Source organism: Zea mays, chromosome 2 (assembly GCF_902167145.1).
Source record: "Zea mays cultivar B73 chromosome 2, Zm-B73-REFERENCE-NAM-5.0, whole genome shotgun sequence".
NCBI lineage: Eukaryota > Viridiplantae > Streptophyta > Magnoliopsida > Poales > Poaceae > Zea > Zea mays.
In genome coordinates this window covers 147,281,305-147,302,157 of record NC_050097.1, presented here as the reverse complement: position 1 = coordinate 147,302,157, position 20,853 = coordinate 147,281,305, and positions in this window count along the sequence as shown.

Here is a 20,853-nt window from a genome sequence, read left to right as displayed (position 1 = left end):
AACAGAAAGGCAAAAGCTTGTAGGTGCACGCAGCCATTGCGGGCGGCTCGGGCGTCGCCCTCTGCTACAGAAGGGTGCATTGGCGGATGCAGGGCAAGGAAGGGATCGGATTGCTCCGACCCGCCGCCCGTGAACGGCCGACCTGCCGCGGTCGAGTTTGGGATTTGGCATGTGCGTGTTTATGAGCAGCAAAGCAGTACATGAACATGCTTATTTGGTCCCCGTTCTGCCATTAATGAACAATTTTTATGGTCAGTATTGGGTTTCGTCTTTCGAATGTCTAAAAAACATAAGTTAACCATTATTTTTCGATACATCTCTAAGTATCACATGTGCTTCGGCAGTATCATCTTCAGCGGTACCCACCTTCGGAATAAATTAAGAAAATGATAAAGGCATTAGCTTTGTCATGATAATACATGAAGACGATGACAGAAGTCAAACAAGGCTGAAAGAAGGTGTTCACAAGATTTTGTTGTCAAGATGATAAAAATAGAAGTCAATACTACCCTTGTGTCGTTTGTATATCATATATACAAGTTTTGTGGACATAATTGTAATTTCACACGAAGTTGTACCTCTCCCCTATAAATGGATGAACAGTATCATGTATAGGGCACCTTTTTTTTGGAGAAAATAGAAGGAAAAGAACTCTCCCTTGTTCAGTTTCTAAGATTTACTTCGAGCTCTCATTTGTGTGAAACCGAAGGTATGCTAGTAAACGTTTATCATTTTATAAGGAATGATATTTGAGACGGATACACAGATAAGTCAAATTTATCTTTTATTATTCACACTTTCTATTACGATTAAAAGATGCACAAGTCTTCTGTTTGTTATTTCCTTCCTCCATATAACCTTCAGATCAAAGTTAAATGAAGGAAAGAACATGTAATGTGTTAACTCATGTCTTTGGCATTCCGAAGTGTCCATCACCATCTTTGTCCTAAAGCTATTATCCCGAAGAGATAATACTTTAAGGACGAAGATCCCTACTGTTTAACACTGTGTTGCCTTGTTTTTGGTTCTATACAACAATCAAAAGCAAGTGACCAATAGTCAGTTTGGTTAGGGAGCGAGGTGGGATATATTCATTCCATTCTACGTTTGGTTAGAGAACGAACAGAGCTGTCGAAGTGAAGCAACTCTAAAGGTTAGTTTGGAAACTTACATTCCCTCTGGATCATTTTCTCACTCAATCACCAGGAATCCTGGAGGGGAATTTAAGTTTCCAAACTAGCCCTAAATTAGGAATATTTCTATCAGATTCATGACAAGATCGCTCCAAAAAATAGGTGGGTCTAAACAGAAAATGGACGGATTCCACTCTGCTCTCGAAATCTGAAATGGAGCCACTGCGCTCTTGAAATAAAAAATGGAACCGCACCACTCTCGTAGAGAAAACTGACCTTTTCACCATAGTTTCATTAGGATTTGCATTATGGATCAAACTATAGAATTGAGTTAGAGATCAAACAAAAGTGCTAGAAACATAGTATGACACATATGCAACTTATCTAAGCAATCAAACCTTATGGTTTTACCCTTTTACCGAAAGTAGCACTTTCTAGCCTCCAGTTCAGTTCTTTAGGACTTAAGAACCTTCAAATTGCCTTCAAGTAGACCTGTGCTCATACTCATATCAAACTAGTTAGTCCATCGTGGTGTATTGGACACTTAATCACCAAAATAGGTAGAAATGGCTATATAACATATTTCCCTTTCAATGCGGAGCACCCTCGTCTACTGCGATAACATCAGCACCATCTACCTCTATAGCAACCCCATCCAACATCCGCTAATGAAGCATGTGGAGATTGATCTCCACTTCATTCGAGAGAAGGTCGCCATCGGTCATGTCCATGCCCTCCATATCCCAATGACATCACAGTTCATGAACATCTTCATGAAGGGCCTCCCCTCTACGGTGTTTTTGGAGTTTCAGTCCAGTCTCAACATCTGTTGTGGCTAGAGCTTCGACTACAGGGGTGTTAGAATTTGATGTATATGTATTAAGGTGGGCTGGGACATCTTTCTGCGTAAGGTCCTATGGTCGCGCCTGGCACCTAGTGTTGCCGCATCTCCCTCTTAGCCAACACTTAGGTTTCTCCCTGGGGGCTGCTGCCCCTATATATGTAACCCCTTTTGCATATCAATCAATCATCTAATTCTACACCATATCTCTCTAACAATTAGGTTAACATGTCCTAGTGTCATGACTCACATCATATGTGCTTGACATATCATCGGTAGTGACGGTGGCCTAGCACTAAAGCGGCGCCGAGCTCGATGCCACAATTTCCTCTAGTTCAATCTCCCGTTTGTCTCTCATGTGCACTCTCCACGTAGATGGCCGTCTCGTCGGGGCCCTGCCCGCACTCACCACATACTTTTAGAGATGTATTAGGAAACAATGGTTAATTAGTGTTTTGAGGACCTTCTAAGGACGAAGGCCCCCAACACTTACCTTCTTGGTGGGTTGACACCGGATGCACACACCATACATGTCGACGCCTATGTGTGTGCACATGTGAGAATCGCCAGAGAGGGCGACACGCCAAAAACGCTTGATGGCGTCGTCGTCGCCGTGGTCGTGAAGAGACCCACACATGCTGGTTGCCATATTAGGGCTTGTTCGGTTAGAGGTGGATTGAGAGTGATTGGAGGGGATTAAATCACCTTCTATTCAAATTTGAATAGGATGGGATTTAGGTACTGTTTGGAAGAGCTCTATTTCAAGAATTTCAAGTCTATTTCAGCTTCTTCTATCAAACAGGTCTAGCTCCACGAGCTCTACATTAAAAAACTGAAACTAGAGAACAGTTTCATGAAATTTTCGAAGCTCCTCAAATGGTGCTTCAAAAATTAATTGGATTTATTACAAAAGTTATAGTCTATGTGCAAGCCTTTAATCTGTTGAAGTTATTTAATGGTGAAGCTGAAAAACCGAAACTGCAATTTTTAAAGTGAAACCTTCCCAAACAGGACCTTAATCCCCTCAATCTAACTCAAACCCAACAGGGTAGCTAGTATGTTCGTGGGCCGATCACTCACAGACACAGGAAGGTGCGTGTGCGTAACGAGCGATCGGTTGCACATCGCCTCCGAGCGTTCTTTTAGGAAGGGAACCATTCTATCATTTTCATCTACCTGTACTATAATAATATTGTTACTCAAGTTCAGCCTCAAGCTATTGTTCTAGAGCCCACTTGTGATGCTCATGTGTACCCCTCCCTTTGTTTCTGATTGTGACTAGATTAATATATATATATATATATATAATAATAATATGAGCAATAGAGGGGCTGTTCGATTCAAATCAAAACTGGAAAAGGATACGCTATTGCATATCCCTTAACCTGACAACAAGTAAACAAAAGTTTGTGAGGCTTTCAGACGACCACCAGCAATGCATACGCTATTGCAAGTGGCGCTGGCGACGCCGTAGTTGGCTTGGATTCGAAGCACGCACGCGGCCTTTTTCGTTTGGCAACGTCCCATTTAGTGCCGTGACAAGTGACACGTAACTGACGAGCGATGGCCATTTCTTTCAGCGCTGGTTGCTGCTGCTGCTGCTTCGATATGGGCAGCGAGCAGCCGGAGATGATTGCATTTTCTAGTATTTCTTTCCACGCTGATAATGACGTCGATCTCTTTGATGTGTTTTTATATTTGCTTTTCTGCATGGGGACGAACGGGACGGGGACATCTCATCAGCAAGAATCTGTTGCTTTTGGTGCACAAGATACAATCTAATGTCCAAACAAAACAATATATATCTCTACTAATCCTTAAGGCAATAGTGTAGACTAGGCACAACCATGCCCCCGCCTCCATCTCGACCGTCCGATTGCCAGATCAACCCCGCCTCTATCCCAACCGTCCGATTGCCTCGCTCCCGCTCTCGCACCCGAACCCGAACCCGCCGCCATGCGCGCAGCAGCCCCGGCCATACGCTCCCGCCCGCCGCCATGCGCGCAGCCACCCCCGGCCATGCGCTCCCGCTCCCAACTCCAACCTCGGCAACAGCACGCCATCCCCCCTCCGTCGGATCCGGTGGCCTCTACACCGGCTGCTCCAACCGTGCCCCGCTACCCCCGCTCCAACCTCGGCAACAGCACGCCATCCTCCCCTCCGCTGGATCTACCGCCTCCCCATCGCCCAATAGCCATGGTCCTCAATTCCTCATCCTCCACGCACCAGTAACCATGCCCCATTCCCGCACGCCATCCTCCCCTCCGCTGGATCCGGCCACGCGCCAGTAACCATGCCCCATCCCCGCACGCCATCCTCCCCTCCACCGGATCCGGCGCCTACCGGTCCTCATCCCTATCGCCCAACAGCCATGCCGCATTTCACGCGTACGAGGCACACTCCCCATCCCCTCCGCTGGATCCGCCAACAGGCACACAACATCCACATCCGCGGATCTCCAACAACCACCCCCTCCATGCGCGGCAAGCCGCGAATGAGGCGAGGAATGTTGTGCGGGCACTATAACTATGTGGATGGCGTTGCCGAGGACAAATTGTTCCTACCACGGCACAAGTTCTTCCAACCGCGGCTGCTGAGGACTACAACATGAACCTCGGTTAGTACTGCTCTAATTGACTTTAGGATAGTAGAGATTCCATTCTTGCTCCATTGTCCAATATACCAGCTAGAAGGTTCTAAGCATCTTTTTGGATATGCATTGAGTAGTCAAGTAATGAAGAAAAGAAAATTCCCACTGTCTACCTACACATGATTTTGAGCATTTAGGAGAAGCTGAGGAAGGAGCCGAGGAAGGAGGAGCAATCCCCGCCAAGGAGAACCCACCCAAGAAAACCTTTTCATTTCAGGTGTGTATTGATGCTACTTGCCCTCAACCGTTCCGATTCATGTTATAGTCCTAAATGTATAATCAGATTCAACTTCACCAAATGGATAAATATGTAGCAATTCAAGAGTAAACCAATTTGAGAAATGGCACAATTACTATCGGATTTTTGTCTTCATTGTTTTCTGATTATGACCTATCATGTGATTTAATCACCGTGAAAAAACATTATGATTATACAAGCTGATTATGACCTATCTTGTGTGATGCAAATACAGTCTGATTATATCATCGACACACCCTTTTGAAGATGTTGGTCAGCATATAAATATTGAGATGCAAATACAGTAGGCGTTGGGGCACTGGAACACAAATACATTTTAATGGGGTGTAGCAACCAATAGTCGTACACACATTTTACATTTTTTGGATATATATATGATGGCATGGAACACAAATACACTATCAGGCTATAAAGTGGTATACTCTCTATCTTAATTGATTTAATTCTATTGTTTTGATTGCATCTCAATATCAAACAATTCAGTCTGAATACACATGAACACACATATATTACAGTATGATTATAGCATTGGCAAATTGTATGGATGTCAGGTCACTGTTCTAGAGATTTATTTACTGACGATGTATTATTGTTGCTGATTTCTTGGTGTCCTTGAATTTGTCCTGTTTCTACTGGGAAGAGTTTATCAGATGCCCTGTAACCTTCCGATTCAAGGAGTGGATGCGCACGTTCATCTTCAAAATCACCAACACTTCAGTTTAGAATATTGAACATAACTAGGACCTGTCTGTTCCATTGTGGCTTGGTGGAAGATTTTATATGATGTTGAGACTTACACAAGTTTACTATACTTGATTGCAGGATTCCACAGAGCTGTCCCTTCCTTCAAAGTACAATAATTTGATACGACTGGCGCAGACGACGCATTTGTTGGTGCTCTGTTCCGAAGGATCGTTAAAGATCCGTCATCGCTACAAGTAAGTCGTCTGAAATCTGTTTATTGATCTGAAACTATTGGGTTCTACATGCCAAGGTGGTCCTTCGGTTTTCAGTTGTATTGTGTGATTTGAGATTTGGTATATGGTTTGACTGTACAACACGAGAAGAAGCTTGTGGAGTCTATTAAATTCGCTATAGACTAATTTTGACTATCTAGCTTGTTCAAACGACTGAGCTTCTGAACTTATGACATCAGTGCAAGTGTGTAAAGCTAAATATTAAATGTTCTCCTCTGGTTTATGAATAATATTAACTCGAACAAAGGATTCTATTGTTGTCGAATTCCATTTTTACATGTATGCAAGGAGCAGTTGCTAGAATAATATAATTGGTAATTGGTATATAAACATCAGTTCCCTTATTGTAATTATTTGCATTGTTTACCACATATCTTTTCTAAACGTCATTTCTATTTATTGTAAGACATTCTCTTGCAGATTCCTAGACCAAGTCCTACAATATTGTCCTTTATTTTATCTCAAATTCATTGAAGAAAGGATCACTATTGTAGCATTTTCCCAATGGTGACGATGATTTTTGAAATAACAGGCTAAAACTTATTCCATTTGTTCCATAGGTATGTCCCAGTGTGAAATCCGTAGCAATTGACTGGTTTAAGGACACCAATCCTACCATGAAGCTGGGACTGGTCACTCTTGGAGATCAAGGATGCAAGTACTATGCCAGGGTATGCTTTATACCTTTGTGATTGCTGCTGTCCTATGGAAATACAAATATATATGCTAATTATTCATGGGCTGCTTATATTGAACTTAAATAGGACCTGTCTATCCCATTGTGGCTTGGTGGAAGACTTCATATGATGCTGAGACTTACACAAGTTTACTATACTTGATTGCAGGATTCCACGGAGCTGTCCCTTCCTTCAAAGTACAACAATTTGATACGACTGGCGTAGACGACGCATTTGTTGGTGCTATGTTTCGAAGGATCGTTAAAGATCCGTCATCGCTACAAATAAGTCACCTAAAATTTGTTTATTGATCTGAAACTATTGGGTTCTACATACCAAGGTGGTCCTTCGGTTTTCCGTTTTATCGTGTGATTTGATACTTGGTATATGGTCTGACTGTACAACACGAGAAGAAGCCTGTGGAGTCTATTAAATTCGCTAACACGTGTGGAGCCATCACCACCACGAAGAAGGGTGCAATCCCATCTTTGCCCACCGAAACCAATGTCTTGCAGCTAATAGAGAAGACATAGATAGATCATCGTATTTGCTTTGGTTTTCACTGGCTACCACTTCTGCAAATTGTATTGTATGCTGATCTGGAACATAAGAAGCGGGTTTTCCATCTTACCTGCCCTTTTTGCTCACCCTAGCTCCCCTTGTGAAAGGTTGTTTTGTTTTAGAACTCTACTTGCAATAAGCAGTTCGCTGGTCTGCCACATACAACAAACCAGTCAACCTTCGAATTCATCAGTGCCATAACTATAATTTGTTAAGATTTTAAGGTCGGACCACATAACCTAGGATAGTAATTTTTTTACAAAATGATCATGTGTCTCCTTTGCTGAGTTAATCCACTACGACATTCGAGTTTTCTTTATGAAGTTTCACTATGACAGCAACCGTACTGGACACCAAAAGGAAAACCATAGCAAGGGACCCCAATGGGAGGTCTGCAACGCCGTTTGACTTTGGCTCAGGTTTTTAGTGCTGACAATGGGCTATAAATTTTGCACTATAAGATTTAAGGATCGAAGCGGGTTAGGTTCAGGCTCTATTTATAGTCATTTTTGAACTATAATTTATTTAGGGCTTTGACATTTTGTGAAGAACTATTTAGATCACGATCCATTACCACCCCTACAGGTTTTATGGATCTCATCAAAGCTCTTAGCTCAGTGATCATCTTCGATACACATCCTGAAGAGTACAAGTCATTCTTATGTGCCATAAGCCGCGATGACCACTCCGACACTCCGTGCATCTAATTACCGGAGACAATAGTAGCTGCACCCACAGAGCCTCCTCTTCTGCCCCTGCTCTGAACTACTCATCGATCACCATTCCGTATCTGAAGCAGAGCTATTTGGTGATGCGAACAATGACTAATGTGGGCAATCCAAGGAGTACTTACCATGCTGTGGTGTCAGCTCCGCTAGGAATCAGCGTGAGAGTGACACCTGAAGTTATAAATTTCAAGAACTCTTAATTTGTGTTCCGTGGCATCGCACGGGCACGTTCCTAGTATATATATATATATAGGGAAGAGGTAATGGAAGCCCTGGGCTTCCCCTACTAATGGAAGCCCCAGTCAGGACGCGGTCAACCCAGCACCCGCGCAGCCATGCAGTCAACAGCCAGGAATCCAGGACGATAAGCGCGTAAGGCAATATACGAATGCATATATATATATAGATAAAGATGCGTAAACCATGCATAAAGGAATCTTTTGACGCCCGAAACACGTGGAATGAATATGACACTGTGGACAGCGTTTACGACTGCATAATGACATGTACTTGACAGCATAAATCATGCAGTATGTGGTTCTGGTTCTGGCTCGGGCGGATTCCAGCGTAAACCGTGAGCTAAAACAGCGTAAATGAGTTCGAAATTTAGCGTAAATCCTATTTCTGTTTTGTAACAGCAAACGGGGCCTAAAATTACGGCGTGAAAATCGCGTGCAACCGATCGTGCGCGGGTCCTTGCTCGGGCCGATTCAGCGTAAACCGTGAGCTAAAACAGCGTAAATGAGTACAAAATTTAGCGTAAATCTTATATATGTTTTGTAACAGCAAATGAAGCCTAAAATTACGGCGTGAAAATTGTGTGCAGCCGATCGTGCACGGGTTCTGGCTCGGGCGGATTCCAGCGTAAAACGTGAGCTAAAACAACGTAAATTAATACGAAATTTAGCGTAAATCATTTATCTGTTTTGTAACAACAAATAGGTCCCGAGATTACGGCGTGAAAATTATGTGCGGCCGAGTGCGCAGGTTCTGGCTCGAATGGATTTTAGCGTAAACGTGAACCTAAATATCGTAAATTTGTACGAATATTAACGTAAATCGTATATCTGTTTCGTAATGGCGAATGGAGCCGAAATTTACGGCGCGAAAATCGCGCGTCACCGGACGTACGCGAGTTTTGGCTCGGACGGATTTATGCGTAAAACGTGAACCAAAACAACGTAAATGATACCGATTTTTAGAGTAAATCATTCATCTGTTTTATAATAACGAATGTAGACCGAATATATCTCTCTGCGCACGAGGTTGTCATAAAATGCATCAAGAAATATCGTAAATTGGAGTAAACACAACAAGAAGTGATCTGAGGTAATTGTGGCGTAAAATGCAAGCTAACCATCTACAGAAGAACTGTTTTAGATTTTACAATAAGATATAAGAGATAATTATTCCTGTACTCAACTATGATAATGTCGTGTTTACATTTTAGTTGTTGGTACATACACGCAAAACTATGTTCCACCGTAACACCATTGTTAGCAAAAAAAGTGAGTTCAAAAGGCTCTTCCAGCTTTCCTAATGTGGAGAAAACCATCGAGGTCCATATCTGCAAACGTAACATGAACTGTTAATATGATCTTTCCTTGTTAATATGATCATCTTTTCTAGCTTGTTATGACTAACATAACCTACAGTCTAAACTGAATGCACACTTGAGTTAGAAGATCATATTACCAAAAGAAAAATCTCTTGAGTTAGAAGATCAGATTACGACGAAAAGGTGCAAATATACACACCCTGCTACATTAAAACTCAGCTCTCTTTTCATCTGAATCCTTAATCTAAAGCCATGCTACACTGAATCTCCTGCTTACCTAAGTTCACTTCAGTTTTAGACTATGCAAACAAACAGATGCATATGTCTATAAGCCCCTCTCCATCCAATTACTTGAAAAACGGTTTCATTTTTATGCAATATTGAGTTATAGAAATCAATGAAGGCCCTCTCAAATTCCAGCAAAGAAATGTTTAGAAAATTAGAATCAGGCAGTGATCATAAATAGTAGTAATTGGTAAAAGTCTATCTACTATAGCATACGGCATTGACGATCACAACTAAAAATAGTATTGATAATTGAACCTGTACACATACATGAAAGATGCAAAAGTCTATTAGGAGAGGCAATAATTCCTCAAAATTGATCAAATTAGGTTACACCATGCTAATAAAAGTTTGAACAATTATTCCGATTCCAGAAAACCAAGAAACCATTCAAGCATCTTCAAAACACATTATCATAACTGATAGAGGGTCGCGACAACTGAGCTGATTGAAAGTGTGGATGTACACACAGACTACCCAAATCAGAGTTATAGCCGATACAGAATTGGGGTGCCTATATCTTGTTTATATAAATCATGTAGTTGCTCCTAGGTTTGTCCAGTTTATTTAGGGGAAATATAACTTGGATCTACGTATTTACCAAAAGAACATAAAAATGATATAGAACTGGTGGTCTACGTGTTTATAATGCGGAGCGTACACGAGATCTGGTAATTGAGCATAATAACACATTCAAATTAGCATAAAAGATGTATCTAGGAATAAAAATCACAAGAGCAGGGCGAGATGAGTAAAGAATGCACCAGAACCAGGAGGGGCACTTGGCGATGAGGTTGTCGCCGGCGAGGATGAACCCGGGGATGGAGAGGAAGCCCTTCTCGAGGAAGACAGAAACGGTGTACGGGCCCGTGACGGGAAGTTCGTAGGGCGCGGAGGCGGCGCGGGCGTGGTCCGGAGCGGGCGAGGGCGTGGATGGATCGCTGGTTGTCGGCGGCTGGGCGAGTCCAGAGGGGGCGAGGGTACGAACGGATTGCCGGTGCCCGGCGGCTGGGCAAGCCCGGAGGGGGCAAGGACGCGGACGCATCACCGGTGCCCGGCGGCTGGGCGAGTTCAGAGGGGGCGAGGACGCGGACGGATCTGAGCGAGGATGGAGGTGGTGGCCGGCGGCTGGGCAAGGACGCATACGCTAGGGTTCGGCCGCCGCGAGAGTTACGGGAGAGATGAGCTGAAAAAATGAGTGCTCGGTTCCTTGATTCGTGGGCCCGATAGACGTAAGCTGCCCAGATTGCGGGGACACGATCTGTTCGTGGGCCCGGATGCCGCGAAACATGCGCACACCAAAAGTGTGTAAAACGTAACAAGATTGAGCATAACGCGTAGTTATAATTGACGTAACTAGGTGGTACAGTCAGCCAAAAAAGCGTGCGCGCCTGGTCGGTACGGTGCGGTCAGCGCACCTGGTCGGGGCTTCCATTAGTTAGAGAGAGCCCAGGGCTCTAAATACTATATATATATATATGTTGAGCACCGAATTGAGCCTACAGACGGTCCGCGGTCCAGACAGTCCGCGCCTGGGGGCCGGACAGTCCGCGCGTGCGCAGAGCAGATTAGGGTTCCGAGTTTTGTGTTACGGTTGTTAGCTAAAATCACGGGAAAAGCTCGGAAATTAGTTTGTAAAGGGTCCAGCCCCCCTCCTCTATAAATAGAGATGTATACGGCCGATTTGTAATCAACAATCGAATCAATACAACTTCTATTCGCATTTATTTCCAGTACAATTAGGAGTAGTTCTAGTCTAGTTCTAGTTTAGCCTCTCAATCCCCAAATTCTTCGCCTCTCTTCGACTCTACGCCGATTAGAGGAGTCTAGGTCGGTCGGCCCGAGCCTAGACAACTCCTAGGATCTCTCCTCCCCAACGGGGTCCCTCCCGGGAGCGAGATCCAGGCGCCGCCGGCGATCTTCCTCCGCCCCTGCGCACGCGCGGACCGTCCGGCCCCAGGGCACGGACCGTCCGGCCGTCAGGCAGGAAACCCTAGCCCCTTTAGGTCGCGGACCGTCCGGCCCCAGGCCGCGGACCGTCCGCGCCTGACCAGAGAGCACCGCCGCCGGTTCTTCTTGAGTATTTGGCGCTCCAAAAAAGCGTCAACATACTTTTTGGCGACTCCGCTGGGGACTAGGTGTCTAGATCTGCTAAAAATCGGCCCATAAATGGCCGGTTCTAAGGATCACACCAAGATCTCCACTACCAACATCATCAAGCTGGCCATGGAGGCGCTCCCGGCTGATGACCAAAGGCCTTTTGAAGACCTCGTAATGCGCGATGAGAAGGAGGTGATGCGGCAATGGAACGAACAACGCGACAAGGAAGAGGCGGAACTGCTGCATAAACTCTCCGAAAGACACAAGGAGGCGGCGGACAAGTACTTGTCACACTTCACGGTAGATCGCCACCAGAAGATCGTCCGTCAAGGGGAGATCGATATGGAATCTCTCCTACCTCCACTTCAGGGTCCCGCTGTAAGTACTCCAGACCTATCTCTTACGACTTTCATGGATCAACGAGGAGATCAGTTAAAGAAATATGTAGATGAATCTATTAAAATGCATTTACGTGCATACGAGAAATCAGCTGCTCCTAACTTTCCATCACGAGAGTCTAATACAGTGCCACCCACGTCAAACACATCGGCTATAAACGGGTCACCCTTGACCCAACCATCATATGGTATGCCGATGCACGCTTTCTTGTCACCATCACAGCCGCAACCACTAGGCACACGGCAGGTACCGGACGCGACCGGACCGTCCGAGCATCATCTCAGACAGTCCGGTTATACCGCGGACCGTCCGGCGTATTTCGCCGGGCCGTCCGACCAGATGCAGGCCTGCACACAAAACACTCAGGTCGCACCGTACATGGCCGGACCATCAGGGTACAACCCTAAACACTTCGGCCCCATCACGGACCGTCCGGTGCATCACGCCGGACCGTCCGGATATGTTGCGGACCGTCCGCCATCTTACGCCGGACCGTCCGGATATGGCATGAACCGGTCGACGTATTACGCTGGACCATCCGACTCTACACGAGTCCACGCACAGACTACCCAAGTCGTGCCATATATGACCGATCCGTCCGGGTACAACCCTGGACCATTCGGCCCGATCGCGGACCATCCAGTTCTCTACGACAGACGGTCTGGGTACGAGACTACCCATGTAGCACCATATACGGCTGGACAATCCGGATATACCTTCGGACCATTTGGCCAGGTCGCGGACCATCTGGCCTCTTACGCCGGACCGTCCGGATATGCATACGCAGAGCCGAGAGCTGCGCAATACGCACAGTTTCCGCATTCATCGCAGCAACATTATGGTGCCCCACCAGTAACACATTATAATCATGCCATACCACCTCATGGACATAGGGCTGAAAACTGTTCGGCCACAAGAGAGCCTGAGAGGTATAAGACAGGAGTTGGTGACATTAATAGGACACCTAGCGCACACCTCAAACATCCCTGGGAGGAAAGCCGACAGAGTGATGTCAGGCAACCTGAGGTTTCCACCCACAAACTCAATAGATGGTCGCCAGATATGGCGGAGAGGATCAGAGACGAGGTAGCCGGGATGTTCAGGGACAAACTCGGTGTTAGTTTGTCAGGTACAGGGCAATCGTATCGGAAGCCTTATAGCCACCGATTCGACACCGTGCCATATCCACAGGGAACTAGATTACCAGACTTCTCTAAGTTTTCTGGTGAAGGTGGGAAAAGCACACACGAACATATTAGCCAATTCATAGCACACTTAGGAGAATTGGCTGATGGGGAAGCCTACCGCGTTTGTTTATTTTCGTTGTCCCTTACTGATACTGCATTTGCATGGTACGCAGCTTTGCCACCAAACTCTATTAACTCTTGGGAAGAATTAGAGCAGAAATTTCATGAACACTTCTTCTCAGGAGAACATGAATTAGAATTGGCTGACTTAGCCTCAGTCCGACAGGGGCCTGAAGAATCGGTTAATGACTATATCCGGAGATTCCGGGACACTAGAAACCGATGCTTTCAGATTCATGTCGCGGAAAAACAACTAACAGGGCTAGCTTTCAATGGGTTGCGACCCTACTTAAAAGAAAAATTAGATGGCACCCAATTCTTTTCGCTAGTGCACTTGCACCAGCGGGCTATGACATGTGAAAGCCGAAGTAAGGAAACATCAAAATCGGCTAGCCATAAGATGCATCTAGTGGGATACGATAACTCGGACGATGAATCCACGGATGTATACACCGCCGAACTGGTTTGGCCAGGGCAGGCTAAACCTTCACCGTGTTCTGCTTTACAGTCGATTCGAAAGAATCGACAAGAAGAAGTTAAGTTTACGTTTAATGTTGCCAAATGCGATAAAATATTTGACGAGTTACTGAAAAACGACAACATTAAATTAACTCATACTATTCCTCCTCCTGATGAATTAAAGAGGCGTGCTTATTGTAAGTGGCATAATTCCTTTTCTCATGCCACCAATGATTGTAATGTTTTTCGTCGACAGATACAATCGGCCATAAATGAGGGTCGATTGGCTTTTCAGGAGATGCAAGTAGACACACAACCCTTTCCTGTTAATACAATAGAACTCACATGCAAAAAGGTCTTGGTTCGACCCGAAATGGCCGATAAAGGCAAAGGCAAGGGTATCGTCATTGGCGATCCCCGCATGTCAGATATATCACAAAAGGAGATTGCTCGAAAGGCTTCGGACGAGAAGGCTAAAAAGTCCGAAGACACTGGGGGGCAGGCACAGTTAATGAACCAAACACATCAGCCTAGCCCGAACATCGTAGATGGTCCGGCACCTACGTGCGGACGATCCGGTGCTCAGACAAACGGTCCGGCTAACTCAACCGGACAGTCCCCCTATGACCAAAGGCGTCAACCTCTACACAAAGCAAGGAAAAAGACACAAGGTCAAAGCACATATAATCGGCTGATCAAAGCCGATCCTACTTTTGATCAGTTGCTCTCCAAAAATGCTAGCAAAAAGACTGTTCCACGTGATCGGTCAACAAAGAAACCCCGGCCACCTGCTAAAACAAAACGGTTAAACAAAACGGCCCGAAAGGCGACACAACAAGCATCGCCTATTCATTCTATGAGACCAGGGTACTTTCCACCTATTTACTCATCGTCGGTATATTATCCTGTTCAAACATGGAATGGCACGATGATGAATCCATGGTACATGTATAGTCCCTTCGTCTATCCAGACTGGGGGGCACCTCCATTCTATTCCTTTTGATCCATTGATCAAATGGTCATGGCCGAGAAAGATACAATCCGAAACGGCCTTTATATTGGTGCTTTATTGAATAATCTCCATATCGAAAAGCCGGTGACTTACATCAGGTTTAGTTCATATGCTTTTGGTTCGTCAACCTTCACCAAAAGGCAGGGGGGCATATGTTGGAACCCAAAATGACCGTGCGGACGGTCCGGCCCGGAGGCCGGACGGTCCGCGGTCCGGACCGTCCGCGGTGGTGGCGCGGACGGTCCGCGCGTGCTCAGAGTCAGTTAGGGTTCCTAGTTTCTCGCGGGATTTGTTACCTAAAACCGCGGGATTAACTCGGAAATCAGTTGGAAGCGGATCCAGACCTCCCCCTTTATATAGATGAAGGGCTACGGCCGATTGAACCCCCAACAATCGATCAAATCAAGTCTATTACTCGTTTTTACCTTATGCATTAGGAGTAGTTCTAGTCTAGTTCTAGTTTAGCCCTAATTTAGTCTTCCAATCCCCAAATTCTCCGCCTCTCCTCGACTCTATGTCGATCAGAGGAGTCTAGGTCGGCCTGCCCGAGCCTAGACACCACCTAGGATCTCTCCTCCCCGACGGGGTCCCTCCCGGGAGCGAGATCCAGGCACCGCCGGCGATCTTCCGCCGCCCCTGCGCACGCGCGGACCGTCCGGCCCCAGGGCGCGGACCGTCCGGCCGTCAGGCAGGGAACCCGGGCTCCTGTACCAGGTCGCGGACCGTCCGGCCCTGTGCCGCGGACCGTCCGTGCTTGACCAGAGAGCACCTTCGCCTCACGCCAGGTCGCGGACCGTCCGGCCCTGTGCCGCGGACCGTCCGCGCCTGACCAGAGAGCACCGCCGCCGGTTCTTTTGAAGTGATTGGCGCCTCCAAAAAGGTGTCAACATACTTTGATATGATTGCCACCCATACCCACAGGGAACCAGGATACCCGAGTTTGCAAAGTTTTCGGGTGACCAAGGAAAGAGCACACGTGAGCACATAGGCCAGTTCCTAGCACAATTAGGAGAATTGGCCGACACCGAAGCATTCCGTGTGCGTTTATTTTCATTATCCTTAACAGGGACTGCATTCACATGGTATGCCACGCTCCCTCCTAATTCCATTTTGTCATGGGGAGACTTAGAGCAAAAATTTCATGAACATTTCTTCTCTGGTGATTATGAGCTAGATTTAGTAGACTTAGTGACCCTACGACAAGAAAAGGATGAATCGGTTAGTGATTATATCCGGAGATTCCAAGATACGAGAAACCGATGCTTTCAAATTCATTTAACAGATAAACAACTGGCGGGAATAGCCTTTGATGGATTGCGCTATTATTTAAAAGAGAGATTAGAAGGCATCCAGTTCTTTACTCTAGCACAATTACATCAGAGAGCTTTGGCTTGTGAAAGCCGAAGCAAAGAACTAGTCAGAACGGTTCATCATAATGTCCCTATAGTAGAACACAATCAAAGTAGTTCGGACGATGAACCAAAGAAAGTTTACACTGCCGAAATAGTTTGGCCCGAGCAGGCCAAATCTTCGGCTTGCTCCTCCTTGCAGTCAGTTCAAAAGGAACGACAGGAGAAGGTTAAGTTTACATTTAATGTCGGCAAATGTGATAAGATATTCGATGAATAACTAAAAAATGGTAACATTAAAATTGATTATATCGTTCCACCTGCCGACGAACTAAAGCGTCACGCATACTGCAAGTGGCACAACTCATTTTCCCATGCCACTAATGATTGTAATGTGTTCCGACGACAAATTCAATCGGCCATTAATGAGGGACGATTGAAATTTCAGGAGGACACGGAGCCCTTCCCAATGAATGTGATCGACTTTAATGGCAAAAAGGTCCTAATTCGGCCCAACACAGCTGATAAGGGCAAAGACAAAGAAGTCATCATCGGCAACGCACGAGAGGCCGATGGAAACAACAAAATTTCTTGCAGGAAAGTGATGGCCGAGAAGACTCCTGATGGAGGGGAGACACTGAAGGTAACCATCACAAACTCCAGCGCTGGGGGGCAAGCACAGACAAGGGGATATGCGCGAGAACCCATACTACGCATCGCGGACGGTCCGGTGTCTAGGCGTGGACGGTCCGTAACATCACCGGACGGTCCGAAGCGTTCCGACGGACGGTCCGACAACGTCGAAGAGCCGCGGCGACCACGTACCTTCAAACCACGACGACCAGAAATAGGTACGTGGAAAACTAACACGTTCAAGGCAACTGGTCGGTTGGTAAAATCTAGCCCGACCTTTGATCAATTATTGTCTAAATATGTGAAAAAGAAGGCTGGCTCCAGCGACCGGCCACCAAAGGGACCTCGCTTACCCACCCAGGTGCGACGGCAGGTTAGGCCGATTGGACCACCACGCCAATCGGAAAGGACGGGAGGTCATAATGTTCAATTAAGACCTAACGTACCTGCATGGACACCTCCACCACCATATCTACCTATGCCATATTCATACACATACATACCTCCACCATACGTCCCAAATCAAATGTGGGGCATGCCACCATACCCATTTAGGATGCCACAGTACCCCGCTTGGGGGGCACCCCAAACATCTGTATTCAATAGGTTGACACCTCCAGTACAAGACCGATTGAGAGCCCCTCAATCTGGTCCACAAGCACAGGCCCAGCAAGATTGCCGAACAATTCGGCCCCAAAGGTTGACTAATTCGGCAGGGGGGCATACAGCTACAACCTCTAACAGTACGAAAAAGGGAGGCGTCATTAAAATAGGAACGACAGATGTCGTCGTACAACAAAATAACGAAGGGCCGATGATTTTTGGTGAATCGGCCAACACAAACAAAAAAGAAAGTACGACTGTCAATAAAATAGCCGATCCAAAATACTCCATGCCCCGATGGTGCCCATCGGGATTGACACGATCGCAAAAGCGAAAATTACAACGCCTTAGAGCAAAGGAGAATCAGGAGAAGGAGGCGGAAAAAATATTCAATGACACACATCCGCCGTATCCGCCACCACAAAAGAGATGGAGACCAAAGGCCGTTGAGGAAAATCAAACGGCCATAAAGACAGAAAATAAAACAGCAACTGTGCATCTCTTTGCAGGTATAGCAGACAGTCCGGCTATAAAGACCAGACCAACTGTACAGGACGCGGACCGTCCGACCCTTGAGGCCGACTTATCCGCAATACACCATGACACCTGCAACGACGTACCAACACCCATGGAGGAAGACGACCCGCAAGGAGAAGACCTGGTCGACTACAAAGCTACGCCAGAACACTTAGAAAATTAGGAAAGCAAGGTGACGAATTGGTCAGGACCAGTATGGCGCTCGGCGGTATTGGGACTAACAGTTCGATTAAAGCTAAAGGGGTCAAGTCCGTTGAGTCAACCATCAGGACTAAGGCCACTGCGTGTCATCCTAGTAAGTGTCAAGATGCCTAAGAAAACTGATGTGATCACATCGAGTTAGTTGCTTTTGGTTCGCTCAGCTCCACCAAAAGGCAGGGGGGCATATGTTGAGCACCGAATTGAGCTTGCGGACGGTCCGGCCCTGAGGCCGGACGGTCCGCGGTCCAGACAGTCCGCACCTGGGGGTCGGACGGTCCGCGCGTGCGCAGAGCAGATTAGGGTTCCGAGTTTTGTGTTACGGTTGTTAGCTAAAATCACGGGAAAAGCTTGGAAATTAGTTTGTAAAGGGTCCAGCCCCCCTCCTCTATAAATAGAGATGTATACGGCCGATTTGTAATCAACAATCGAATCAATACAACTTCTATTCGCATTTATTTCCAGTACAATTAGGAGTAGTTCTAGTCTAGTTCTAGTTTAGCCTCTCAATCCCCAAATTCTTCGCCTCTCTTCGACTCTACGCCGATTAGAGGAGTCTAGGTCGGTCGGCCCGAGCCTAGACAACTCCTAGGATCTCTCCTCCCCGACGGGGTCCCTCCCGGGAGCGAGATCCAGGCGCCGCCGGCGATCTTCCGCCGCCCCTGCGCACGCGCGGACCGTTCGGCCCCAGGGCGCGGACCGTCCGGCCATCAGGCAGGAAACCCTAGCCCCTTTGCCAGGTCGCGGACCGTCCGGCCCCAGGCCGCGGACCGTCCGCGCCTGACCAGAGAGCACCGCCGCCGGTTCTTCTTGAGTATTTGGCGCTCCAAAAAAGCGTCAACAATATATATATAGGGAAGAGGTAATGGAAGCCCTGAGCTTCCGTTAGTGGGGGAAGCCCCAGCCAGGACGCCAACCAGATCGTGGTCGACCCACTGTACGCAAGCATGCGTCAGCCATGCATATGATAGCCATACATATATACGCACGCATAAATATATGTAGAAATGTGCATAAATCATGCATAGAAGGAATCTTTTGGACCACGAATCACGGGAACGAATATTACCATGTGTACACCGTTTACGACTGTATAACGCTGTGTAACATAATAGCGTAAACCATGCAACATTTAAATATCCACCAGTTTGAGATAAGGAAAGACGTGCTCCACGTTCGCGTAAATAAAGGCACAGTTACGGGAGGAAACAAATTCTCATTTACAGCCGCTCGTCCATGTTCGTATCTGTGATATTAGCGGCGGTTAACGACTGCATAACGATGCGTAAATAAACCGTTTACGACTGCATAACGATGTGTAACATGATAGCATAAACCATGCATTATATAAATCTTGACCGGTTTGATATAAGGAAAGACGTGCTGCATAATCGCGTAAATAAAGGGACAGTTACGGTTTGAGGAGCATTAGTAGAAGGAAATAAATTTTAATTTATAGCCGCAGTTCGCGGGTTCTGCTCGGGCGGATTCCAGCGTAAAACGTGAGCTAAAACAACGTAAATGGGTACGAATTTTAGCGTAAATCATACAACATTTAAATAATGCCCTCCTGATGATTACAGTAGTACAGTTTTAATAATTTACCCTGGGGCTATACATGCTGACTGAATTTCTGTGTTATTTCCAACTGCACATATATATTTTTATTCTCTATTGTTTCAACATGTATTTACACTGTATATATACGTATGTAGCATAGTATACAACAGTCGTTAACTAACTTGTGATGGCGACTGATATGAGAGATCGATTCTCTAGATCGCCGGACTACGGATGTTGAGCAACGAAACCCTATTCCGAACAATGCTCCTGAACACCACCTCGCTGCCGCTCTCGCACTCGTCGATGCATCGCTCAAGCTCCTCGTGCTTCTCCTGCGCGACATCGGCCGTCGTCGGCGTCTCCAGCTTCTTGGCAAAGGCAGCAGCCACGAAGGCCGTCGGGGCCTTCTTATTCGAGCACGACGACGCGACGGCCGAGAACACGGCGGCGGAGGTGGCGGCGCTGGCGGCCGCGACGTCCATGAGCGCGGTGGCCATCTCGGCCTCCTCGGCGGTTCCGCTCCCGCCGAGCCCAGCCCCAGCAGGCAGGCGCGCGGCAGACCTGGCGGCGAGGCGGGCGAGCTCCCTGTGGAGCGCCACCGTTGCTCGTTCCTGGTGGAGCGCCACCGTCGGTCGCCTGCCTCGAGGCGACACCGCTGCTGGCCCCCAGGATCACCGCCGCTCGCACGCCCGAGGGAACCGCCGCCGCCGCTAAAACCTAATCCCTGGCGGCGTGGGAGTGTTTTTATAGTGTCGGCGTGGGACTGAATAATTGTGAACGCGTGGGCCGGATCGTGGGCCTGATGCACGTAATATACGCAGACTGTATTTGCATAAACTGATACACACATCAGCATAACTCGTATTATAATTTAGCGTAAGCACAGTTAGGTACAATAAGCCAAAAAGAGTCCGGTGCGGTCTACGCACCTGGTCGAGGCTTTCTGTAGTTAAATAGAGCTCAGGACTCTAAATAATATATATATATATATATATATATATATATATATATATATATATATATA